The following is a 27087-nucleotide window of genomic DNA, read 5'->3' on the forward strand; positions in this document are numbered from 1 at the left end:
GGTATACAGCCTGATCCTAACATCAAACTGACTAGGTGACTTTATTCCTGTAACCAAGGAACACACCTTTTTATGCGTCGTTTTAAACAAAAAATATTCATTCCTCGCATCGAACAACTCAAACGTAAATGCCTTGACGCAGTAAACACTTTAAAGGTCATTTCAAACATATACTATAGTGCGCACATGCAACTCCCCTTGCGTGTCTTTACAAGCTGGGTGGGGTTCTACCGCTTTGACTACGGAAGTGGGATGCATGGTTCGGCAACAAAAACTACGCCAAAAATGCTAGACCCAGTGCTGCGCTTGAGGCTTCGCCTCGAAGAGAGCGCTTTCCGCATTAACCCCGTATAAAGCCTATACGTCGAGTGCCATAAATGGTCCCTAGATCATCATCGAACATACATTAATCTTCTTTACGCTTTCAAAATTTCGTCAAAAACTCACCCTCCCCTCAAAACTTTTATTTGTGATACTCCCACGTCCCAACGTAGCCATCAATATTTTTCTGACTTTTTACTCCATGGCAGCTTTTATCTCCATATATATATATATATATATATATATATATATATATATATATATATATATATATATATATATATATATATATATATATATATATATATATATATATATATAAATATATATATATATATACATATATATATATATATATATATATATATATATATATATATATATATATATATATATATATATATATATATATATATATATATATATATATATATAGTGTAACCTAGATATGGCTGACAGTTGCAAAAAATTGGCAAGTTTTTGTTGCATGAAGATTACGAGTTAAGGATCGCGTGAATGAAGTAGACCCGAAACCAAACTGCGAGACATCAGTGGCGGAGAAATCCCCCTGAAGAATTTTATCACAGCGCAAAGCTCCGTAATTTAGGCCTACTGCTTTCCCACTAGAGTAGTCACTACAGATCACTCAGAAGAGGCAAGGTCATTTACGCCAGTATTTACAAACGTAACTTAAGTACCGCTCTTGCTTTTGACACTTGTAGTTTCCTTAACGCATTTCAAGGAACAAACGTATCCTTGAAGGAGGAATTTTTGTGAACTTGATGCTCTTTTCTGCACTCAAAATTCAGGCTAGGGTGCTGGCTGGGATATTCTGCCGAGCGGCAACGTTCTTCTTTCTCACCGGTGAAGATGGAATTTAAATTCCGAGCTTGTCTTGGAAAAACAAAACTTTCCGGCTTGTGGCTGCCACCACAGGGAGCAGGGGAGACATGCGCCTACACGGCGACTGGCAGGCCTACCACTTAACCAACACCGCACTCACACGTGGAAACTCACGGTAACTTGCGGTGCAGGCAAAATTTGTTTAATTAGTACACTTCTCCACCGAATTTTACGAAAAGCTACGAAAACCCAATCGCTGATCAGCGTAGAAAATCTGTTAAATCCAGGTTAAGCACCCCAATGCCTTCGTTACACAGAGAACGCGAAAACAGAGGTTTCAATAGGGATGGCAACGAGGAATGGGAAAACTTTGGTTAATCCAAGAATTCGTTACGTAAAGTTTCTTTAGATCCAGATTTAACTGCATACCGAATCAGAATAAGAAATTAGAGGCTGGTTGGACTAATACCGAAACAAGCGTAGGCAGTCAAGGAAGCCAACGAAAGCAAAGGGGAGAGTGTGGCAGGTGATTTGTTATTCTGGAAACCGATAGAGCTTTTTAAAGCAAGTAAAATGAAAAAATGCCCTGCTGGGCCCACGCCCAATCCCACGCCCTCCAAAATACGCGTCTGGTACGATGACCACCACGCTACAGGTGGGGCTGTGGTTCCTTCCACTTTCTAGGGTATTTATGTTAAGATAATTGGTTCCTGCGCTTTGGAGGTGGTCGCCAGCACCACCCCGACTACTCTGGAGGAAGGGGACCTTATTATTAATGGGGCCATCCAGACAAAATGCAAGTTTCAAAAGATTGCGCCGTTAGAACCATACGGACACCACTTTTAACGTAAACTTCGCTCAAAGAAGCCGTATAATTAGGAAAAAAGGGAATGGTCATGCGACCCACTCAGTCATTTCTTGCAACAGAACCTATGATGTCATACCAGCCAGCTCTGCGATTGCCAGAGGCCGGGAAAAGCAAACGCACACAGGCAGAACTTATAGGCTTGCCGAGCGAGCTATTTGCGCTTAAAATTAGGGCACATTCTCTTTATATCAGTACGAAGGAAGGGAAAAACAGTAGAAGTTACCAACGCACACGTAAACATAGAAGTACCAATGTGTGCTGCTGTTGGTACTGCGCCCACAATGCTTCGTTTAGATGCACACCACGGCGAGGCTTTGGGCTTGTCTCAGACGACACTGTCCCATTGACGCAAGCGACGGCGTCGTACGTGACCATATTTGTCGAGCGAGCACCATGGTGTACGAAACGATTATTTTCTCTATGAACAAAACAAGCCAGGTTTGAATACGGTCACAAACAAACCAAAGGCAGAAAGCGGCTTGCCGCGGTGTGGTGGCGCCATTTAGGTTGGCTAACTGTAAGCTAGTCTTCGCTCCACACGAAGTTTGGCTGAAGACCTTTTCTTATGATGTCATTGCAAACGTTGTTCAAACACACGTTTGGCGCGAAAAGGAAAATTAGAGCTTAAATTGATTAATTTCGAGGTAAATAACGCATAGTTTGCTTCATGACAAGCGGTGGGGGCACTATAGAACACGAAATCTTTCGAATAAAAGGAACTTGTCTTTTGTCTTCATGGCCCCGTTAACCTCCTGAGTCGTGCTTCGAGCGTCTACCGCATGTCGAGAGTAGTCGATCGGCGTAAAATCATCTTAAGTTGCGTACGGCACTGAAAGCCAGAACTGAGACACTCGCTGTGCGTGTAGAGAATCAGTATGAGTAATGAGGGGCTCGTTGAATTAACAGAGAAATAAGCGTAGGCAATCAAGAAAGCAGAGAAAAGCTCAGGGGAAAATATGGTAGGTGTTTGTAAAACCCTTGAAACTGATGGCAACTTCTTGAAATCATATGTAGCCGAAGAGGGTATAACGCTGGACAAATGCTGTAGAAGCTCGTAGAAGCTCGAGTCGTAGAAGCTCGAGTCAGGGTACGAGGAGTATTAAGAAGGTCCCCTTCCCCCACAGTAGTCGGCGTGGCGCTGGCTACCACCCCCAAAGCTCAGGGAACAATTATCCTAAATACCATGAAAGTGGAGGGGTGCAGCTATCCGCCGGATTGGTAGAGATCACCGCACAAGATAAGTAATCTGGAGTCATTAGGTTCGGATTCCACACGGCGGGCACGTTTTCTCCCCTTTCTTTGTTTCCGAAATCTGTACCCGTTCGTTAGATAATAAATGGCCTACTACATTATCTCCTTTCCTTTCCTTGGCTTTTTTTACTGCTTACCCTTATTTCTGTATTAATTCAACAAGCCTCCCATTTTCTCTTTCTGATTCGCTCCATGCATTGGTAGGGTTCAGGCAGTCTCGGTTCAGGCAGTCTTGGTGTCAAAAGTAACTTAAGAGGGGTTAACGCTAGTCGACGGCTCTCGAGATGTCGCAGACGCTCAAGTCACGCCCCGGGGATTAAAAAGAAGATCCCTTTCATGCTGAGAAGGGGGAGTCGCGCTGGCTACCACCTCCTAGCACAGGAATTACTTAACACAAATACCCGAGAATGTGGAGGGGAGCACAGACCCGCCGATAGTGTATAGTGTTCATTGCACCAGATGCTTATTCTGGAGGTCCTGGATTCGCATCCCACCCGTCGGGCATGCTTTTCTCCAATTTTTTATTTATTTCAAAAATATGTACCTGTGCAAATCATAATAAATAACCCACCCCATTTTTCCTTCTGCTTTCCCTGGCTTTTGATTGATTGATTTTAGGGTTTAACGCGCCGACGCAACGCAGGCGATGAGGCGCGCCGTAGTGGAGGGCTCCGGATTAGTTTTGACCACCTGGGGATCTTTAACGTGCGCCGAAATCTCGTACACACGGGCGTTCTTGCTTTTCGCCTCCATCAGAAAAGCGGCCGCCGTGGCCGGGAATCGAACCCGCGACCTCGTGCTCAGCAGCGCAACGCCTTAGCCACTGAGGCTTTCCTTGGCTTTCGTGACTGCCTTTTCTATTTCTGTAGCAATTCAACGAGCCCCTCATTTGCCCTTATTTGCTAGATGCGTAGTGAGGGTCTTACTTCTGGCAGTCTCTATCTCTCTCTCTCTCTCTCTCTCTCTCTCTCTCTATATATATATATATATATATATATATATATATATATATATATATATATATATATATATATACATTTATATATATATAGATATAAAAGACGAAGAATGATGAGATGATGATGAACGCCCACAATGCAGCGACGACGACGAAACGTGAAGGCGGTATTGGCGAGTCATAACACTTAGCTAAGGCGTGATGACGGGACATTTATTTAAGATTCGTGCATATATATATATATATATATATATATATATATATATATATATATATATATATATATATATATATATATATATATATATATATATATATATATATATATATATATATATATATTGTAATGAGGGCGAGCGGGATGTATTAGCAAGGATCAGCGGACAATGCCCCGTAATGGTCAGGCGCCATAAGACATTGCCGTGTTGCTGATGACCTCACGAGGTGCCCAATGCAACAGAATGAAGCGCTTAATGATGAAAGCGGTGACGTATCGTGCTGTGGCGACAGAGGCAGAGCAGCAATTTCGGCATAGCGCGTCAGATGATCGACAGCGACGATAACCCGTCGGTTGCCGGCGACTGTATTTTGGCAAAGGTTCATACAGGTCACTACCAACACGGTCGAATCGTTTTCCTGAGCACGGAAGCGGCTACACTCGACCCACCGAGCTGGACGGCGGAGACTTGCGGCGCTGGCAGGTAGTGCACGACCTAACGTACTTCCGCACAAAGTTGTACATGAAGCGCAAGAAATATCGGAGACGGAAACGTTGGTACCTTTTTAGCAAGCCGGCGTGGGCACACTTCGGGTCAGCATTAAGAGAACCGCAAACGTCGGTGCGAAGATGCCCAGGAATTACGAGTAGCCACTTTCGTCCTTCCTTGAGGTAATTCTGCCGATACAGCAATCCGTCACTAAGCGGGAAGTTCGCAGCTTGCCTGCGCAGGGCCCGAGGTCGTTCAGTACTGGAAGCGCCAGAGAGGAAAGAGATGAGCGTAGCAATCCACGGGTCCTCGCGTTGTTCAGCTTGCACATCAGCGAAAAAAAGACTTGACACAGCAGTGTCGTCAGGCAGAATGCAGGCTTTGCCTCGTGACACTGGAGAATGGGATATGGCATCAGTGTTGGAATGTTTGTGGACAGACCGATATATGGCACGTATATTGTACTCTTCTAGCTGTAAAGCCCAGCGATCTAGCCGTCCAGGGGGATCGTTTAGTGTGGGCAACTACCATAGTACATGGTGGTCTATGAAGACGTCAAATAGGCGGCCGCACAAGTAAGGTCGGAACTCGACTAGTCCCTAAACATGGGCCAAGCACCCTTTTTCCGTGACGGAGTAGTTTGACTCAGCTCTTGTAAGGGTACGGCTGGCGTAGGCGATAACTCATCAAAGCTTGATTTTGCTCAGCAAGCACAACGCCATGACCAACCCCGGTGGTATCAGTATGAATGTCAGTGGACGCGTTCGGGTCAAAATGCCGCAGGATAGGTGGCGACGAAAGAAGCTTCCGCAACGTCACGAACTCGTTTTAACAAGCAGGAGATCCCTTGTTGAGGTCTTTACAGGTGCCAGAGAAAAGTTGCGTCAATGGTGCAACGATGGTAGCGAAGTTGTGGACGAAGTGCCTGAAGAAAGAACAGAGGACAAGGAACCTCCGCAGAGCCTTCATGTATGTCGGCTTTGAGAACTCGGCAACGGCCTTAAGCTTATACGTGTCGGGTAGAACTCCATCTTTCGAAACGACGTGACCCAAAATAGAGAGCTCCTGAGCAGCGAAACAACATTTCATGAGGTTGAGGTGGTAGACACCTGTGTCTACCAAGAAGTAAATCCCCTTTCTATCACAACTGCAAGGAATCAAAACAGAATGTATTCATTTAAACAAAGCTTCATTCAGGTGCAAAAACGCAGAGAGTTTTGGCTGTTTAAGTTATTTTCGTGCGCGAGCAACCCCTGCTCCAATTTGACAATGAGGCTGTGGTTTCCGCCCAAAAAAGTGTCAGTGGCTGTCACTAATTTAAAGGGGCGTCACAGAACGCAACGGGAGTTTTGCGCTGAAAAGCGCCTCAACTGCCGTGTCTCGAGTCATAGGTTGTGTTTGTTACGCTCAAAAACAATCAACCGCTAATTTTGGTGAACAGCGCAATCAAGAAAACTGGCCGGTTTTGCACTAGGCGCTTTCTATGATCTTTGGGAAATTCTTTCCCGAGGTGTGCGGCCAAGAAGCTTGCGAAACAATATTTTTTCGTTGACGAGACTGCTAATTGCACGGTTCGAGTGTCGGTGTTCGCCAGGCGTCGCGTTCAAGCCATTGATCAATGTCTAGGGACAAAATTCAGTAAACCTACCACGCATTTGGACCGTTTGTCGAGAGTCGGATGGCCCTAATCGAGCATGACAGGCTCGAAAAAGTAGCCGGGGAAAACCAGCTTGCGTTGATCCGCCATGTTGGCGGCCTGACTCGCTGCTAGGTCCCCGCCGCTCGGCCATACCTCCGCTCTCCACTTATCTCTAAGTAGGTCATGCTCTTCGGGCACATCGAGTAATGCAGCCGCCTAAAATGCAGGTGTGTGGGTTGAGACTTTCGCATAAAGCGATAGTTTGAGGAGTAAATTTATTTCGTTAGTGGTTAGTGTATATATTGTTCCGAAGATGATGTGGTGAAACCTCATGGCTGCCGCCTGAGAGACCATGGGGCTATGTGCCTATCGCTGACAGTGAACGAAGAGGAAGACGAGGATTTGTCTCTCGCTCGTATTGCAGCCATCTTGCCGGACTGGTGACTATTTCTACTGGGACTGATTTTGTGTAAATACCTGCGAATACACCAGTATCCCTTGCGCCTTCCTCGTAACATCTTATGGTGGAGGTTGCGGTCTGATCCCTATGAGTCAAATTCACCCGACACGGAGCTGCGTAGCGGTCGCCACATCGGTCTACAGACCATGTCGTCGACTCAAGCGCCGGTTGGCACGGCACCGGTCGTCATCGTTTCCCATCCAAGAGAACCCGGTACGTTCAATGGAACAGATGGCCTCGACGTTGAAGACTGGCTCCGCCGGTATGAGCGAGTTAGTTCCCACAACCGCTGGGACGACACTTTGATGCTGGCGAACGTCTCCTATTCTTTGAGGGGCGCAGCAGAGACTTGGTTCGACACCAATGAGGCCACGGTAACAAGCTGGGACGACTTCAAGCAGAAGCTCCGCGCCATTTTCGGCCAGCCCGAAGCTAACCGCCTTGCTGCCAAAAACAAGTTGGCCTCCCGTGCGCAAACGTCTACTGAATCGTATGTGGCGTACATTCAGGACGTTCTCGCACTGTGTCAAAAGGTCGACAACCAGATGTCTGAAGACGACAAAGTAGCGAATGTGTTGAAGGGCATCGCCGACGACGCTTTCCACCTGCTTGTCTGCAAGGACTGCACGAGTATCGACGCAATAATTAAAGAGTGCCGTCGCTTCGAGCAGGCAAAAAGTTGCCGCATCGCACCGCAGTACGCCCGCCTCCCCAACACTGCCGCGACTTCGTCGTGTGAGGACCTTACCCCACGCCCTGCTTCGGCAGCTGAGGTTAGTCCTACCCGAACTGCAAGTATAACTCAGGTCGTACGTCGGGAGCTGGAGGCAATGGCCCCGGCACTTTCCAACCAAGCGCCTGATAGCGGCATGCATATGCTGCCCCTCATTCAGGCCGTCGTGCGCCAAGAAATTGCGACCATGGGCATTCCTACCACCTGCGCCGCGAATTGCCGCAATGTCCGCCCCAACTCCGCCTTCTCCGAACCGCGGGCTGATTTTGGCTTTCCTCGCTCTCGGACAAGAAACCTCGCTGAATGGCGCACAGCAGATGATAGGCCCATTTGCTTTAACTGCCGTCGGGTCGGTCATGTGGCCCGTTACTGCCGGTCCCGCTGGTTTTCGTCGCGCCCTGTTGATTCTTCTCCCGTCGACGCCAGACCTCGCCGCTTCATGAATCCCGATTCGTCGCCGTATGCCGAAACTTCCGTCCACGCTCCCCGATTCAGCCGTTCTCCATCTCCGCAGCGCCGCCAGTCCCGCTCGCCGCAGCCTCGCCGTTTCCAGTCACCGGTTCCGGGCGGACGCACCTCCTCGGAAAACTGAGAAATGCAGCTCCCGGAGGTGACGCTGCATTTTCGACCCCTGACCGAAATCCTCTTCTTACGATACCGGCTCAACATAGCTTACTGGAAGTACAGGTAGACGGTATGCCCGTCAAGGCCCTCATTGACACTGGTGCGCAAATTTCTATTATGAGTGCTGCCCTTCGTCGTCGTCTTCGTAAAGTACTGACCCCTGCCCCTTCTTGTGCTGTGCGTGTCGCTGACGGAGGTACGCCTTTGTTTGCCGGAGTATGTGCTGCCCGTGTCAACATCGCTGACCAACAAACTGTTGTTCTTTTCACAGTGTTGGACCAATGCCGATATGACCTTATACTCGGTCTTGCTTTCCTTTCCGCCCACTCCGCCCTAATTGACTGTTCCGAAGGCCTACTCCATCTTGAGCTACCGTGTTCCGACGCCGCGATTGACGAAATTCAGCAGAAGGCACGGTTCGTATCCGCAGACCACACCCGGTTATTACCGTATACTGCCGCTTATGTCCCATTGACGCCGAGCCCTCCTGTTGCAGACGGCGTATACGAGGTTTCGCCCATTGTTGAGGTGCTCCTCACGCGGAATGTGGCGCTGCCTCACACCCTGGTCACTATAACTGACAACCACGTTGAACTACCGTTCATCAACTTCGGCCCCTCTGCGCAGCTCCTACCGGAGGGCATGTCTCTCGCAACGATTTCCCTTCTCGAAGACTACCACGTTGCCGCCCTGAGCGTCGATGATAACCTTGATCATTCCAACGATGAATCACGAACTCCAAAACCCGACCACCATTACGCTGCGATGATTTCCACCGACCTACCACCCGCACACGCCGATGTGCTCCTCAATCTCCTATACTCTTACCGAGACATTTTTGACCTTGACAACCGTCCACTCGGCAAGGCAACCGCTGTGAAGCATCGCATCAACACCGGCGATGCCAGCCCTATTCACTGAAGGCCTTACCGCGTATCCCACACTGAGCGTAAAATCATCCAGGAGGAAGTGGACACCATGCTCAGCAGAGATATAGTAGAGCCTTCTTCGAGTCCTTGGGCTTCCCCCGTCGTCTTAGTAAAGAAGAAAGATGGCAGCTGGCGTTTTTGTGTCGATTACCGCCACTTAAACAAGATTACCAAGAAAGACGTGTACCCTCTGCCTCGTATAGATGATGCCCTTGATTGTCTCCATGGTGCCAAATACTTCTCCTCCATCGACCTCCGATCTGGATACTGGCAGATTGCGATTGACGACCTTGACCGAGAGAAGACAGCCTTTGTAACACCAGATGGCCTCTATCAATTCAAAGTCATGCCGTTCGGCCTCTGCAATGCGCCCGCCACATTCGAACGCATGATGGACTCTCTATTACATGGCTTAAAGTGGTCCACATGCCTCTGTTACCTAGATGATGTCGTCGTATTTTCCCCCGATTTCGACACTCACCTTCACCGACTTGCCGACGTACTGGACGTGTTCCGACGGGCGGGTCTTCAGTTAAACTCGAAGAAATGTCGCTTTGCGCACCGCGAAATAACCATTCTTGGCCACCTTGTTGACCCCAATGGAGTCAGACCTGATCCTGAGAAAATTCGCGCCGTCCAGCACTTTCCTAAGCCGCAGTCAACCAAAGATGTGCGCAGCTTTGTCGGCCTGTGCTCATACTTTCGCCGCTTTATAGCGGACTTCGCCACTATCGCCCGTCCCCTCACCGAGCTTCTCCGGAAAAACGCGACTTTTTCTTGGGGCCCCGATCAAGCGGAAGTATTCTCAACCTTGGTTTCTCTGCTTACAGCATCCCCTATATTGGGGAACTTCGACCCATCCGCAGAAACAGAGGTCCGGACAGACGCCAGTGGCCACGGCATAGGTGCCGTTCTAGCACAAAAACAACATGGTCGCGAGCGCGTTATTGCATATGCGAGTCGCCTTCTGTCCACATCCGAGCAAAATTACTCGATCACAGAGCGCGAGTGTCTCGCCTTGGTATGGGCAGTTGCCAAATTTCGCGCCTACCTCTACGGCCGACCTTTCTCTGTTGTAACGGACCACCACGCACTATGCTGGCTTTCCTCGTTGAAGGATCCGACAGGACGTCTGGGCCGCTGGGCTTTAAGCCTTCAAGAATACACCTTCTCCGTCGCGTACAAGTCTGGCCGTCTACACCAAGATGCCGACTGTCTCTCCCGCCTCCCCGTCGACCCACCTGATACGTGCACGTTTGATTCTGACGCGTGTGTCATGGCCTTATCTGATTTCCTGCACATTGGGCAGGAGCAACGCCGCGACCCTTCATTGCGACGCATAATTGAACAGATTGAGTCTGCAAATGCCGACCCGTCGCTTCACGCCTTCTTACTCCAGGATGGCGTGCTGTACCGCCGGAACTTTCGCTCTGATGGTCCCGCCTTGCTCCTTGCTGTTTCCGAGCACATGCAGTTGTAGGTACTACAGCAGCTCCATGACGTTCCCACAGCTGGTCACCTTGGTTTAACTCGCACCTATGACCGCACACGCCGGCGCTTCTACTGGCCTGGCCTGTTCACGTCAGTGCGCCGCTGCGTCCAAGCATGTGACTCCTGTCAACGGCGCAAGACCCCGCCTGTGCCGCCAGCCGGGCTGCTACAACCGATAGACGTCCCCAATGAACCGTTCCATCGGGTTGGCGTGGACTTACTAGGTCCCTTTCCTGAATCTACCTCGGGCAACAAATGGGTTGCGGTTGCAACGGACTACACCACGCGTTTCGCCATTACCCGTGCCCTTCCGACAAGCTGTGCGACTGACGTTGCAGATTTTCTACTCCGTGACGTCATTCTCCAGCATGGCGCCCCTCGACAGCTTCTTACCGACCGAGGTCGGTACTTTCTGTCCCGAGTTGTCAGCGACATTCTTCGTTCCTGTTCTACCGCCCACAAGATTTCGACCGCCTACCATCCTCAAACAAATGGTCTTACGGAACGCCTTAACCGAACACTCACGGACATGCTTTCGATGTACGTGTCAGCTGACCATCGAGACTGGGACAATGCGTTACCGTATGTAACATTTGCCTACAACTCTTCCCGGCATGACACGACTGGATTTTCACCCTTTTATCTTCTTTACGGACGTGAGCCGACATTACCGATGGACACATTGCTTCCTTCCTGCCCGGTTGCTGCGGAATACGCAAACGAAGCAATCACACGGGCACATCTCGCACGCGAAGTGGCTCGTGCAAAACTCTCAGCGTCTCAAACGTCACAAAAGATTCGGTATGATCGCAGCCACAGGAGTGTTAGCTATTCCCCTGGAACACTCGTTTTGTTGTGGTCACCGAGTCGTTGTTTGGGCCTGTCCCAGAAACTTCTGTGGTGCTACAACGGTCCGTACCGTGTTTTGCGCCAGGTAACAGATGTGACCTACGAGATTTCGCCAGTACTTCCAACGGGTTCACCAAGTGGCCGTCCATCAGATATCGTCCATGTGACACGACTCAAGCCCTACCACGCGCCCACACCTCTACCTGCTACCTAGCACCGGGACGGTGCTTTTCGTCCCGGGGGTTGTGTTCCGAGGATGATGTGGTGAAACCTCATGGCTGCCGCCTGAGAGACCATGGGGCTATGTGCCTATCGCTGACAGTGAACGAAGAGGAAGACGAGGATTTGTCTCTCGCTCGTATTGCAGCCATCTTGCCGGACTGGTGACTATTTCTACTGGGACTGATTTTGTGTAAATACCTGCGAATACACCAGTATCCCTTGCGCCTTCCTCGTAACAATATATATATATATAAATATATATATATATATATATATATATATATATATATATATATATATATATATATATTTAAATATAAAAAAATAAGGGTTGGCAGTCAAGCAGACCCCGAAAAGCAAAGGGGAGGATGTGGTAGGTAATCGAAACAGATAAAGACTTTGGAAAGAAAGAAAAACAGTGGAGAAGAAATACCCGCCAGGTGGGATCCAAACCCACGACCTCCAGAATACCGGTCTGGTGCGATAACCACTACGCTACCGGCGGGGCTATATTCTGGAGGTCATGAGCTCTCGGATCCCATCTGGCGGTCATTTTTTCTCCACTTTATGTCTTTCTTTCCAAATTCTTTATCTGTTTCAATTACCTATCGTGTCCTCACCTGTGCTTTACATGGTTTTCTTGACGGCCAACCCTTATTTTTGTCTTACTTTCAACGAGCCCCTCATTTCCTATTCCGATTCGCTTTATATATATATATATATATATATATTTATATTAAGGAAATGAGGGGCTCGTTGAGGAAATGCAGAAAGATAGGGCAGCAGTCTACAACGCCAAATGAGGCATAGGGTTGTGGTTAGGCTCTTTTCTTTTTCACTACGGTTAATGAAGTAAACATTTTTTTTTGATATACAGAAGAAAGAAAGAAAGAAAGAAAAACACGCGCCCAGAGTGGGGACCGAACCCACGCCTTTCGATTACATGTCGAATGCCTTACCAATTCGGCTATCTGGGCGACTGCGTTCTAATTCACTTTCTAGGCTATTTATATTTACTAGAAGTGTATCTGACGCTTGAGGGTGGTAGCCAGCGCCACTCTGACTACACGGGGAGAAGGGGACCTTCTTTTCAACCCCCGGGGCGTGACTCGAGCGTCTACAGCCTGTCATGAGCGGGTAACTGGCGGGAAGCCCTCTTATGCTACCTAGGCATCAAGGCTGCCAGAACCGAGACCCTCGCTAGGCTTTCGGAGAATAATATAGTAAGGAAATGAGGGGCTCGTTGAGGAAATACAGAAAGATAGGGCAGCAGTCTACAACGCCAAAGGAGGCATGGGGGTGTGATTAGGCTCTTTTCTTTTTCACTACGGTTAATGAAGTAAACACTTTTTTTTAAATATACAGAAGAAAGAAAGAAAGAAAAACACGCGCCCAGAGTGGGGACCGAACCCACGCCTTTCGATTACGAATGCCTTCAATTGGTAAGACATTCGACATGTAATCGAAAGGCGTGGGTTCGGTCCCCACTCTGGGCGCGTGTTTTTCTTTCTTTCTTTCTTCTGTATATTTAAAAAAAAGTGTTTACTTCATTAACCGTAGTGGAAAAGAAAAGAGCCTAACCACATCCCTATGCCTTCTTTGGCGTTGTAGACTGCTGACCTATCTTTCTGTATATATATATGTATATATATCTATATATGTATATATATATATATATATATATATATATATATATATATATATATATATATATATATATATATATATATATATATATATATATATATATATATATATATATATATATATATATATATTTATATATATACATATGCATATAGTAATCCCTCGTTATAACGGAGACAGCAGGACAGGGAGAAATTTTGTTATAAGCGGCATTTCGATATAGGCGACCACTTGAGAAAAGCAAAAGCAGTTTAGCTTTAATTGCGCCCCAACTGTGATCACGATGTATTCAATGAAACAAATCTTTATTCAGGTACAAAGAAAGCAATGAGCTTTGTCTGTTTCAAGTTTATCCGGGCTTCAGCAACTTCTGCGCCATTTTGACCAAGCATTGCATGAGGTTGTGTTCGCCCCCCATGCATTCAGCTTTATTTCGCAGCATGCGTAGGTGTTACCACGCTGCGAGCGTTTCTCTGTTCAAAGCGCGGTAAATGCTAAGATAAAGCCAGAGGTTGTGTTTATTTAGCTCAAAAAACGATTAGCTGCTCATTGTGGGCGCACAGCGCAATCATGAAAACTGACCGGTTTTGCAGTAAGGGTTTTGCATGATCATAGCGGAAATTATTCCTTAGTTGCGCCGCCATGAAATGTCGAAAACAAAAGTTTTTTCGGGGCCCGACAACACTGTAAATTCTACGGTACGAGTGTCCGTTTTCGCGCACCATCCCGCCCACTCTGTAGACCACTGTCTAGCAACAAAATACAATGACCCTACCTCGCGTTCGGACCGTTTTTGTAAAGTCCAGACAAACTTCAGAATCTAGAAATGTACAAGATCACAAAGGTGTTTAATGGTTTCATATGTGTGTATCTGTTTGGTCTAGGTTTTTTAATGTGCCTTATCAACGCCCAATATAAACAAATCGGGTATTATTGTCGTTGCCCGGTTTCTGTCATAGTGTTCAAGTTTGCCACTTACTAGAGCAGGGCCTAATTTCTTCCCCTGTTTTGTGAAAGTGCAGCCGTATCTGCCTACAGAAAACGCTAAAATACCGCCGGTAGTCACGAAGAAATTGGTGCAGATAGAAGGAAATCAAACAAGATACCGCGGAGAATTTCTCTCTTCTTAGGACCTCCTGAGCGTCGTCCTACTGGCTTTCCTTTTTTTTTCTAAGCTACAAAAGCTACAAATAGTTTGATAATCCCTCTAAAGCTGCTTTATAACTAAAATGACAGTCCTAAATAATTGGTTCCGTGATGAAGTCTGCACTACCTAACAGAAGGAATTTGTTGTTGGAGCAGGATTTACAAATATCATATAAAGTCACTGGCTCTTTAAGCTACACTCAACAAAGTGAAATTAGTCTCAGCATATCAGTTCGCTTTCCGGGAAGCTGAATTTCAAATAATGTAAGCTCTTTTTTTGGTGTGCTTTACTGATAGATTTCCCCAAGAATGTGAACACAAGCTCAGCTTTCACTGTTTGCATAGGGAGACTAGATCTCGTAAATGGGCTGATTTTGGAGGCTCAGCTCTAAGGTCCCTATTTGATGCTGTGGCTGGTAGAAAGCTGTTTTCAAATGTTTCCAAGCAAACGAGCGTAATCGGAGAATGGGGGCTTTATTAGCCCGGTTAGCAGTACGGTGACTTTTTCGCTGGGGCATAAAAGGAGGTTTAAGGTCATATAAAATACGGCTTGAAATATCCCCGAATTTAACACACCCAAATATAAATGAAGCCATAAAAAGACGCTTGTTAGACGACGCAGCTAGCACAAGCATAACTAAAACTGTCCGCCCTTCGCATACTGCGTTTCATCCTGACGTTCTTAATGACACTTATTATACCCAAAACAAAAACAAAATACATTACTTCTTGCTCTTGTTTTAATGCTTATCATGAGCATGGTTTTATACTTCGAAATGATGGCGCATAGTGTGAAGGTTTTAATACCCTATCTTTTCTGCCATTTCATAGCTAAATCTTGAAGCGGCGTTATTTTTACATTTGTTTTGAAACAGACATGTTCTGGTTTTACGACAAAGCCGTACACATCTTCTATACGGTGGTCGCGGCTGCTCGCACTTGGAGGCAAGGAATAAAGTCTGTTTAATCATTATTATTAAATGCGTATGCCTTAAATTAAGGGTGAGGAATACATCAAAGTAGCTAAGTTTACCCAGGAGTATTTTAAACCGTATACTGAAGGAGGATTCTGTTATAGACGAGACACCGGGCTCGCACACAATTTTTTACGTTGTAGAGACCGCTTACATTGCAAGAGTACCAGTTGAAACCTGCTGCGCATTAATCATGGCAGTGACGTGGGGGTGGGTTAAAAATTAATCCAACAACTATTTAGAAGATACCAAGTTCATTGTAGCTTTGAATTTCCAACTCTACTATGGCACTTTATGCGAATTCAAATGCTGACTGCTGTCCTCAGTATCTTAGAAAAAAAAGTATACAAAGAAATCGAATGTTCTAAATTAATCATAGTTTTAAACTACGGCTAGCTTTACCCCATAATTTGCGGATGAGAATATGGCCACCTGTTCTTTTATTAATGCTTCTTTTTCTTTTTTTCAGCCTCGAGAGCAGGACGACCTCCAGCTGAAAACAACAATTCGAACTGTATGTATTTCCTAACTCAATTCTAAATAACGCGGAGCAAAACAACCTGACGTACATATTCAATATTTGATAACACCACAGCTTGATAATTGCAGTTCCACCAAAACACGCTCTTTGTGAACTACACGCTCGTCATCCGCAACTCCAAGGACGCAGTGTTTTTTTTTGAAAAGTCCCCTTCAGTGTCTTGGTTTTCGTATACCTGTAATACCTGTTTTACAACGTGCCGGAAGAACGTCTTTTAGTGATTGATTGATTGAATGATTCAACGTAGCGACACCAGGAAGACGATAAGGCACGGCGTAGTGAGGGCCCCGGAATAATTTTTACCACATGGGAAACTTTACCACGCGCTGAAATCTCGTACACACGGGCGTTTTTGCTTTTCGCCTCCATCAGAAAAGTGGCCGTTGCGGCTGGGACTCGAACCCGCACCCTCGTGCTCAGCAAGTCATTTGTTAGTAAAACAGGGGCTTGTATGCCTTGCTTGCTCAAAGAGCAATAATCAAGTTTCATAATGAAACGTGTACGAGGCTCACTGATTTCCTGGTATTGCTAAAGATACACTTTCGCCCAGTGACTTCAAACTGGCTAAGTGATTATTGAATTTGGAGGTTCTGGAGTCGCCCAGCAAGATAGCATCACCTTTCGTTCTTGTATAGCGCTGATGATAGGTGACAGTCATTAGCAAAAGAGGATGGCGAACTCCTCTGCGTCTGGGCACCGTTTAGGTGAAAAGATATTCCCGCTATACAGAAGATGTTGAGCATTCATGTCTTCGCTAACAAACCTTGGCGGATCTATCCCTTAATTGGGGAACAGTTCAGCCGGGCACAAGTGCTGCGTGAGTTCACACATGCATTATCTTTCAACAAATGCCTGCAGCATCTAGACCTGCTTTTCAAAAGGGGTAATTTCCACAAATACTTTCTTTCTCGAATACTTATATCTCGGACTACGGATGCGCTAGAAGAGGTCTGCCAATTAAAACTGCGGAGAAACACGATTGCGTCTAACTGTCCAATACAAACATGCCTGGTAACTGCAGCAACTAAAAAGTTAATTCATCAATTTCAGTTATCTAAGCGCCTAGTTTTAAAAAACTCTGTCAACGTAGCATTGATCACGCTGTATATATATATATATATATATATATATATATATATATATATATATATATATATATATATATATATATATATATATATATATATATATATATATATATAGTATATATGTACCGGACTGCAACCGAACCGAACCGAAAACCGGCACTGAACCGAAAAAAGAAATAACGGTTACCGGTTCATGTCTAAACGGTTCGACGCTCCGTTGTTGATATTGTACAGGCAATTCAATTCAGGCCTTTTTTTCTTTCACGTACCATCAACTTCGTACCCGCTCGCGCACTCTCCGCTCCAGACAATTGAACCTTATCCCGCTCTATGTAACAACAGGGGAAATGAGTGAGCACCAATGTAGCAATGGTCTGTTGCTGCTGGAAGCGCGAGCGTAGTGCAAGCTGACCAAAAGAAATGTCATTCTCGGCAGCTTGCAGGGGATATAAAATGACTTTACCCTTCCCTAACTCCGACTTTATTGGAGCAATGAGGAGTGCTCCACTGCGCAACAGCGAAAGCCCACAGCCGATGTGTGCAAACTTTTTGCATTTCATGATTTGTTTAAAAGGTCCGACATCTGCAAACTTTTAATACCTGACATGTGTGACCGCAGCAGCTACTCAGTGGCTAAGCCGTTTGCTGCTGACCACAAATGGCCTTGATTTCCCTTCCTCAATACAGTTTTTCTGAAGTAGATGGAAATTGAGAACGTCTGTGTATCGAGATTTTGATCCACGTTTAATATCAGCAGCTGGTTTAAATAAGTCTGCCGGCCTAGAACATAAGCTGCGCCACAGAGCTGAGATATAGTACGGGGCATCAAATGCACCAGTTTTATTTTAAATGTGTTTACACGCAGAACAACAAAAAATAAAAGGCAAATCAGATTGTTTTAAAATAATACGCAAAAATTAAGTAAACCCGAATGAGTGAAAAAAGCACCAAAACGTGGATATTGCTCTCAACTTTTCTTAGCCCTGCCTTTCACAACCAAACGTGTCATCCATGCGAAGGAACTAAGTTCCGTGGTCAGGTTTTGAGGATATTACCGTCTACAAGTTCTGTTTTTTACAGATCCAAATAACAGCAGATATGTCAGGGAAAACGGTTAAGGTGCCCACGTAATCCCCAGGCAAGAAACTGCATCCCTCGACCTTGCCTTGGAAGCAGAAACAGTAATAAAGCAGATGACACTTGCAAAAAGGCAGGCCGGTACCTCACACTGTCCCATTCGCCCAGCGATCATCTTTTCTGCTTTTTCTGCAGTTTCATCTCTTTCACATCTCCTTTTTTCGAAGGTGTACTTGTACTGACTGCCGAACTCACTACATTACTTTTACTGCTATTCGTTCCGGATGGGATACTGCTGTGAACGAATTATAGAGAGTGAACCCAAGAAAGTTCCATCTCATGCTCCGCTCGTTAAAATTCCCTTTCCTTTTGTAACAGCATAATTGGTAATAAGATTCCGCAATGTACCACACCGTACGACTGACGGGGGTAAGACGGTACGATGACATACTGATTGTAATGCACACAGCGGGTATAGCTATCGCGAAACGGATGGCAGTGGTCAGAGCAATAATGCAGTGACTGAGCGTTAACTGAAGCTTACTTTTAAAAAACGTGTGGCTAACCAACGGCGCCTGTGTAATCATTGCCTAACGCGTGAGCTAAAAATGCCCAAACAGCCACTCTCCTGCTTCTCTCTCCTACCCTTTCCCGCTCCGTAGCCCTGGTGCGTGCTTTCATGTCCGCCAGCCAATGCCGCCTCTCGGAAACTATGCAAAATCGTTGACAGTTTGCCTACCGTTCCCCAGGCGGCGCTCATACGCCTTCTTGTTTATAACTATGCCTATCTGTCTCGGTCTGTCACTGATAAAACCGCCTGCTCCACGGCGGACGCAAAGCCACTTGTGGTGCCGTAGGCTGTTGCCGGCTTCGCACGCTTACCTACTGAGATCAGGGGCCCCGAAATGTTCTGAGTGGGCAACCCCCTTCTGTCCCCTTTGCGTTTCGGCCTTGCTTTGTCCACGCTGTTCGAATTCCGCATTGGTACACAGTTTTAAAATCTCTAGGACTACTTTACCAGCGCCCTCACAGCGTGCATGGACCCTCAACTGCTTGTACTTTTGGTTACTATCATCGCCTAGAATTTACGAGCACGTGATATTTTTGGGAAATTAATGGTAGTAGTGTGCGCTTAACAGAAAATGTGCACGCATTTTTTCTTCACTAAATCCTCCAGGGAGCAATATGTTGGTAAAATAATTGCGATACCATCCGAAGATATTGTTTCTATGTTTGCTATTTGTCTACCAGAAAATTAATATGTTCTTACACTATTTCACTTCTGCCTACGTCAGCCATATTGCGAAAATGCAACAAGTATGAAGCGTGCGAAACGTTAAACAAGACACCAGTGCGCCCCATAACTTGCGCCCCATCACGCCAAAGATGTGAGCGAAATGGCTGTTGAAACCTATCATGGAAGCTGACAGATACACGTTGTAGAAGTGGGCGCAGCGTTCGCGACTCGCGAGCAGTGACGTTAGGCGGGACGTCCACCTGCGCGCGCCACATAGCGGATGAGTGCCTAGACTAAGCGTCCCTACTGTTTCGATTCGAAAGCGGGTGACGCATTAGGCAATGTTTATAAAGGCGGCGTTAGGCTAACAACTTCGATAAGGTGACAGCTAAAAACTTATTCAGTGTGACCAAATAATCTAATTGATTTGTAGTATTTATGTGCCTGTTGGGGGATTTTTCTGTTTTGTTAAAAATATAAAAAATGTGCGCCATTGGTATTAAGCCCTGCAAATTGAACGCCCCAGTACGCAGGCCTAAATTTAAGGCTCCAAGGTTAGCGTGATGGGCGATTCACTAGCGACGATTGCAATTTCAACAAAAAAGAAAAGGGCAGAAAATATGTCCAACCGCCATATCTCTTGGTGGTGGCTTTATGAATATTCGCTAGGACAACATAAAGTCTGGGCGGGAAAGTAGATGGTATCGGGGCCACTTCATCTGTTTTCCTAATATCTCGCAATTGCTTAAATTTTTCTTTGCAATTGCGCCACTGCCCTTGGGGAACAGCAGCATCTTGAATGTTTGTATGTATTTTGATTTGACTGTCGTTTTAAACTATTTAATGCTTTTTTTCTAATTTCAACGATAATTCAACTCATGAACCGGTTCGGTACGTGGTTTTTTCGTCGAACTGGAACTGAACCGAAACGAAATGATATCGCCTGAACCAGAACCGTAACCGAACCGGTTGTTGTTTTGGTTCGACACACTGATACATACACACACACACACATATATAAATATATATATATATATATATATATATATATATATATATATATATACATACATATACATAATCACAATAGGGAATGAGGGTCGAGTTAAAAATAATACAGAATTCAGATTTGGCAGCCAAGAAAACCTCTGAAAACAAAGGGGAGGACGTGGTAGGCCATTGGAACAGATGAAGAATTTGGAAAGAAAGAAAGTCGAGAAAAAATGCCCGCCAGGTGGGAACCGAACCCACGACCTCCAGAATACTGGTCTGGTGCGCTAACCATTACGCTACTGGTGGGGTGATTTTCCCCTCCACTTTCTGTGGTATTTATGTTTAGGTATTTTTGTTTCCTTCGCTTGGGGGTGGTAGCCAGAGCCACTCGGATTACTCGGGAGGAAGGGGACGTTCTTTTTAACCCCCGGGCCGTGACTCGAGTGTCTACGACATGTCGAGAGTGGTCGACCAGCGTTAAACCCTCTTAAGCTTCCTATGGCACCAGGACTCCCAGAACAAAGGCACTCGTAATGCATATAGCGAATCAGAATAGGAATTGAGGGGCTCGTTGAAATTAACACAGAAATAAGATTGGGCAGTCAAGAACAGGAAACAAAAATACCTAAACATAAATACCCCAGAAAGTAGAGGGGAAAATAGCCCCGCCGGTAGCGTAGTGGTTATCGCACCAGACCGGTATTCTGGAGGCCGTGGGTTCGAATCCCACCTGACGGGCATTTCTTTCCAAATTCGTGATCTGTTTCAATGAACTACCACATCCTCCCCTTTGCTTTCCTGGGTTTTCTTGACTGCAAACGTTATTTCTGTCTTATTTTCATCGAGCCCTCAATTCCTAATCTGATTCGATATATATATGGGTATATATATATATATATATATATATATATATATATATATATATATATATATATATATATATATATATATATATATATATATATATATATATATATATATATATATATATATATATATATATATATATACGGAGGGAGCTACACCAGCATTGCGACGTCAGGAGGCAAATACTAGGGCGTCTGTTGTTGTTATTGATGCACAGTACACTCGCGCTAATTGAAACTCACAGGGAGCCCAGGATTTTGGAAATCAGAGGTTCCAATGATCAGAAGCTGCTATATATATGATTCTGCGCAAAATCACAGTGCACATTATGATTCGGCATTGATTTTAGTCACATTTTTAAAATCTTTAAGCTTTTTCAAACCCTAACTGCATATATAAACAGAAAGCAAAGGCATAAGGTCCACAATCCGAATTCCGCACGTGTCACTTTCATAACCGCCGTGTCGTTTTTCTTTTTTCTTGCATACACGCGACACACGGTTTCGCGAATGCGCATTTTTTTACAATGGCTCGCATGGGTTTGACCGCTTCGACAAGTTTGGGAAGTCAGTTATGTGTTTTTTGAGGTGTGTTCGTTGTGCAAACGTGCAAACGGTTAATAATTCAAGCAAATTGAGAAACATAACGGTCTTCCTTGCTTGTTATTCGTTTCTAGCATTTGTTTACTAACAACCCCTTTTCCCTGGAGGTCTTGTAGCACTTAGTTTTAATTTTTAGACTGTTATGATTATATAATCACGTAAACTTTCAAATAGTTGCGGGGAATCCGTCGAATATTTTTGTGATCGACGCTCATGAAGTACGAATTGACCGAACGGCGGAGCATGAATTACGCGACTTTTAAATAATTTGATAGAATAGCGGGCCAGCAGAACATTTGAATTTTGTTAGAAATAACTGACAATATGAATTCTCAGAGTGTCTATTATCGCGAGTCCACTGTATATACATGAGAGTAGCGTGGAAGTAAAAGCATTCATAAGAATGTCTGCAGATTACTCAATTGTTGATACAAGAATACAGTGCTAACATGACCATGTTGCAGGTAAAAAAGACTTGGAAAACATAAGAACGTGGTGTACATGGCGCAGAATGAGGCGCATGCAATCGAGTTTCGATAATACAGTTCGTATTGTGTTTTCCAGAAACAAGGATGTAGTTTTTTATTCGTCTACTGGGAACAGTCATGGAAAAACAGCCACGGAATATTTATATTTTGAAGAATTCTTCACGCCAACTTTATTTTCCCGACGCCATTTTCATATTCTGGAGCAAGGCGTATAGGTCCCTGTTGTTTTTCGAAAGGAAACGCGGAAGGTTTCCACAGTTCACGGGAGAATTACGGAACAAAACTTGCTTACGGTTGATATTTGATTACGCGTGTACCTTATGAGATCCGTCGAGTGCACTTGGCAAAGATAAATGAGAAAACGTATCAAATATCGGCACCCATTGTGTCTTGGGTACATTGTGAGCGGAACAACTTCAGCATGGTGTTCTACAAGCGAAATTTGAAATGAAAGCCATTGATTACGCGGTAAGCTAATACGCGTCAGAAGAGCCCATCCATGATGTGTAGTTATCTAAAATTTGTATTCCTCGGTGCAGCTGCATTTTTCACCGCTCTGCGTGTATGGAGGACGTGATGGCAATTACATAGTGCGGGTGTAGCAATGTAGCACCGCAGCATTCAGGAATTAGTTCCCTCTTCAAGAGCTTTCCTGTTAATCATTTTCCTTGGCGATTGTTGCTGCTTTTGCTAGCAATGCCCCTGATTCTTTTGTTAGGGTAAGCTGGATTGTTGAATGAAAAACACGTTTCTTTTGTTTAAGTGCCGTATAAAAGACCTACACGTGATATTTTCTCATTTTTTTGCATCAATTTCAGTTTCTATCTGATATATCGCTCCCGAGCGAATAATACTGAGAGGACCAGACCCAAGCGGCATGTCAAGATGGAAGCTTGTTTATTGGAAGGTGATTTTTTGTGATGATGATGAAGACGTATAATCTCTTCACCCTTGATAAGTGAAGCGTTCAGGAGAAAAGCCGTAGCGGTCAGGGGGCCATCGCAGCCTTGTCGATTTTTGCAAAGTTGCCGAGTAAGTTCCAGCCTCGGCTGCTTCCGGGCTCTCGTGCAATGAGGTCGATGCATTCTGCGATGAGGTCGGGGTGCTCTCGGCGGGTTCCCGTTTGTTAACGTCTCCCGAGCGACAGTCTTGTACTTCGGCCCGACTTCTCAACTGGTCCAGATGCCCTCGCTAAAGCCCCTGTTCCAAGTCAACCGTAACCATCCGGGAGCCCTGTTGACTGTGCACAACTCCGGGAACCAACGATTGACCTGACCCAAAACAGCGCATCCAGACGGGCTCACCGGCCTTAAATTTAGTCTTTCTCGCTCTCGGTTAGATTTCTGCCCTGTTTTTGTCCGGTGTGATGCAGTCCCTCTTAGTTCTTATCTCATATCCTTACTTGCCATGCTTGGTACGCGTTCGGTGATATGGAAACAGAAACCGAGATATTCGTGTTTTCAGGTACATAGGGTGTTTCTTTAGCCCTTCTTTGAGGGTGCGCACTGCTCTTTCAGCTAATCTGTTGGACTGTGGCTGATACGGGGCATTTATGAGATGTTGCGCGCTGTTTTGTGCCATAAACTCGCGAAAGACAGCAGTTACAAATTGCGGTCCGTTATCTGAAACGACAGTTTTTGGAAGGCCTAAACGTGCAAACATTGGCCTTAGCTCATGAACCATTGCTTGCGCTGTCGCAACTTTCGTAGGAATTGCTTTCATTCATTTTGTTTCGGCGTCCACCACAACCAATACCATCTGGCCGTCTACCGGACCGGCAAAGTCTGCATTTAGTCGGCTCCATCTTTCGCCGGTGTCCGGCCACTCCAAAGGTTCCTTGGCTGGTGGCGTCACCCAGGCCTGCGCACATGTACATCATGATTTGACATGCCGCTCTATGTCACTATCCAGACCCAGGGACAAGAACAGAGTTCAGGCCAGGCTTTTCATGGATGTCATTCCGGGGTGTGTCGCATGCAGCAGACGCAACATGAGTGTTGCCACAGCCATGGGTAGAACAATGCGGTGTCCCTAATAGACCAAATTGTAGCTTGCGTTCTCCGGTTGAAGTATGGTGGGAGTTTCTCTTTGCCCTGTAGTTGGGAATAAGGCCATCCCTCTGCAATCTACTTTTTGATCTGCAGGAGGATGCCATCGCATCTGGATTATTCAGTTGTGCCACTTCGCGAACGCATATCGCCGTTTCCTCCGCAAATTGTGTATACAAAACACAACCGTCGGGGCAGTTGTCCCGCGGCTTCGTTACTGGCAGCGGGAGACGGCAGAGGGCGTCGGCAGTAGAATGTTTACTGCCCTTGGGAATACTGTAATGCGTAATCATAATTTCCCAAAAATAAGGCCCAACACTCGAGTCCCGTGGCAGCCATCGGTGGAATCACCTTACTTGGTTGTATAAGCCAGTGAGGGGTTTGTAGTCTGTTACTAACACAAATCGGTGTCCATACAAGTGTTCGTTAAACCATGCGACGCCGAAGACAAGATCCAGTGCTTCTTTTTCCAATTGCAAGTAATTGTGGTGGGCCTTTGTAAGTGTCCGGGACCGGAATCCGTTGGGGTAGTTAACACCGTTGACACGGTGCGACAAAACCGACAAAACAAAACAGCCCCAATGCCTACAGGTCACGCGTCACACTCCAGTCATAGTGGCGTATCGGGGTCGAATTGAGCAACGAACTAGGAAGCCGCAAATACCTCCTAAACTGTTTGGAATGCTCTCTCTTGTTCCTGCTCCCACTCCACCTGGTTCCTTTAGCTAAGAGGGCATATAGCGGGGCCAGCATGGTGGCAAGAATTGAAACAAATTTGCCGTAATAGTTTACGAGTCCCAGGAAGGCTTTCAGCTCGCTTGAAATGGGTGCTGGGGCTTCGATGACAGCTTTCATGTTGTCATTCTTTGGCCACAGGCCTTTAGCATTGATACGTGGACCTAGGAGAGTGACTTCATGTTGCCGGAACTTGCACTTCCCTTTGGGAAGTCGGAGACCGTACTCCCGCCGTCGCTGTAGGACCTGTTTTAGCCTGGACAAGTCATTCCTTTTCTCCGCGATGATAATCCAGGTATACTTGCATCCAGGTATACTTGCATCATCCAGGTATACTTGCACACCAGTAATATCGCACTAAAGCCCATCTATTCGTCTTTGCATTATGTCCGGAGTAGAACTTACACCAAAAGGCAGCCGGCTAAAACAAAACCGGCCCTTATGAGTGTTGATGACTGTCATATTCTTGGCTTCTTTATCCAGCGATAACCGGTTGTAAGCTTGACGCAAGTCCATAGTCGTGCAGACTTCTCCGTTTAGCATGGCAAAGATGTAATCCACTCGAGGGAACGGGTAACGTTCCATGAGCGTTGCTGCGTTTACTGTCATGCGAAAGTTTCCGCACACTCTAATGGAACCACCGCCCTTTATAACGGGTACCAATGGTTTATTCCCTTCGGCAGTTTTTCACAGGTGCCAGGACATCTTGGGCAACCAGCTGGTCTAGCACGACCGATATCTTATCTCTCAAGGCGTAGGGTACCGTGCGGGCCTTGCAAAACCATGGAGACGCGTTTTCTTTCAGCTGAAACGTCACCGGTTGTCCCTTGCAGAGGCCTAGCTCCGGAGCGACCACGTCGGCATACTTGTTGAGCAGCTGTTGTAGTTTTGTTCCGGCCGCTTTTACCTCCACGGCTTGTACACTCACGGCCAAATTAGACAACATTGCCACCCCCACTTCGTTGAACGCCTTCATTGTATCTCTGCCGCACAAGGATGGTTCGGAGCTACCGGCTGCTATGACTGTGCCAGCCGCATCTTTCCCATCACACGCAAGAGTCATACTAAGTTGTCCGACGACTGGGAGTTCCCCCAAGAGACAAGAGCCGTAGCTGCGTGTTCCGTAATGGTGGCCACACCACCTTGTAGTACTTCCGGAAGACCGTTTCGGGAATGACACCTGCCGGTGATCCCGTGTCCCCAAGCATTCTTAGAGGGACGTTATTCCAGGTAATATCCTTGTAAATTGGCTTAACCTTGCGAATGCTGGCTTCTTGGTGAAGAACCACTGCTACCGTGTGCAGGGCTTCATTTTCGTCCGAGTCTGTTTGCTCTTTCGTTGTCATTGCATACGAGCCCTCGTGCCATTGTCCGCACATCCGGCGTAGATGCCCTCGTTTGCAGCACTGGTGGCACTCTGCGCGACGCTGTTTGCATTCGTTCTCTAAAAGGCCACTATCTTCTCGGTCGGTGAATTCCGGTGGCCACCCGGCACTCATTGTTTGCTGGGACTAATCGCTTAGGGAAAGCGCGATCCTCGTCGTCACTGCTATATCGCTCCCGAGCGAATTATACTGAGAGCACCAGCCATAACGACGTGGCAAGATTGAAGCCGGTTTATTGCACTCCGCAAAATACCGATGGTGGTGATTCTTTTATTGTTGGTGGTGATGATGATGATGACGACGTATAACTATCAACTTGCGTTTCTGGCAATGTTGAGTATGCATGCTATCGCCCAGGTGATGT

At 46.1% G+C, this 27087-nt stretch overlaps 1 long non-coding RNA gene and 2 other non-coding genes across 3 annotated transcripts in view; 2 read left to right on the forward strand and 1 right to left on the reverse strand.

Annotated features, from left to right (window-relative positions):
- Nucleotides 1-27087, forward strand: part of LOC144141786 (uncharacterized) — a 60827-nt gene that overhangs the window by 18884 nt on the left and 14856 nt on the right. Inside the window, exon 2 of the long non-coding RNA XR_013316701.1 lies at nucleotides 16132-16176. This is a non-coding gene — a long non-coding RNA (uncharacterized LOC144141786). The remainder of the gene's footprint in view (nucleotides 1-16131; nucleotides 16177-27087) is intronic.
- Trnat-agu (transfer RNA threonine (anticodon AGU)) lies at nucleotides 20832-20904 on the reverse strand. Its single transcript has one exon. It is a non-coding gene; the product is annotated as a tRNA-Thr (tRNA).
- Nucleotides 21264-21336, forward strand: Trnat-ggu (transfer RNA threonine (anticodon GGU)). The gene has a single exon. It is a non-coding gene; the product is annotated as a tRNA-Thr (tRNA).

This window comes from Haemaphysalis longicornis, unplaced genomic scaffold, assembly GCF_048455015.1.
Source record: "Haemaphysalis longicornis isolate Haplotype H1 unplaced genomic scaffold, Haemaphysalis longicornis Haplotype H1 scaffold_6, whole genome shotgun sequence".
In the NCBI taxonomy this organism is placed as follows: Eukaryota; Metazoa; Arthropoda; class Arachnida; order Ixodida; family Ixodidae; genus Haemaphysalis; species Haemaphysalis longicornis.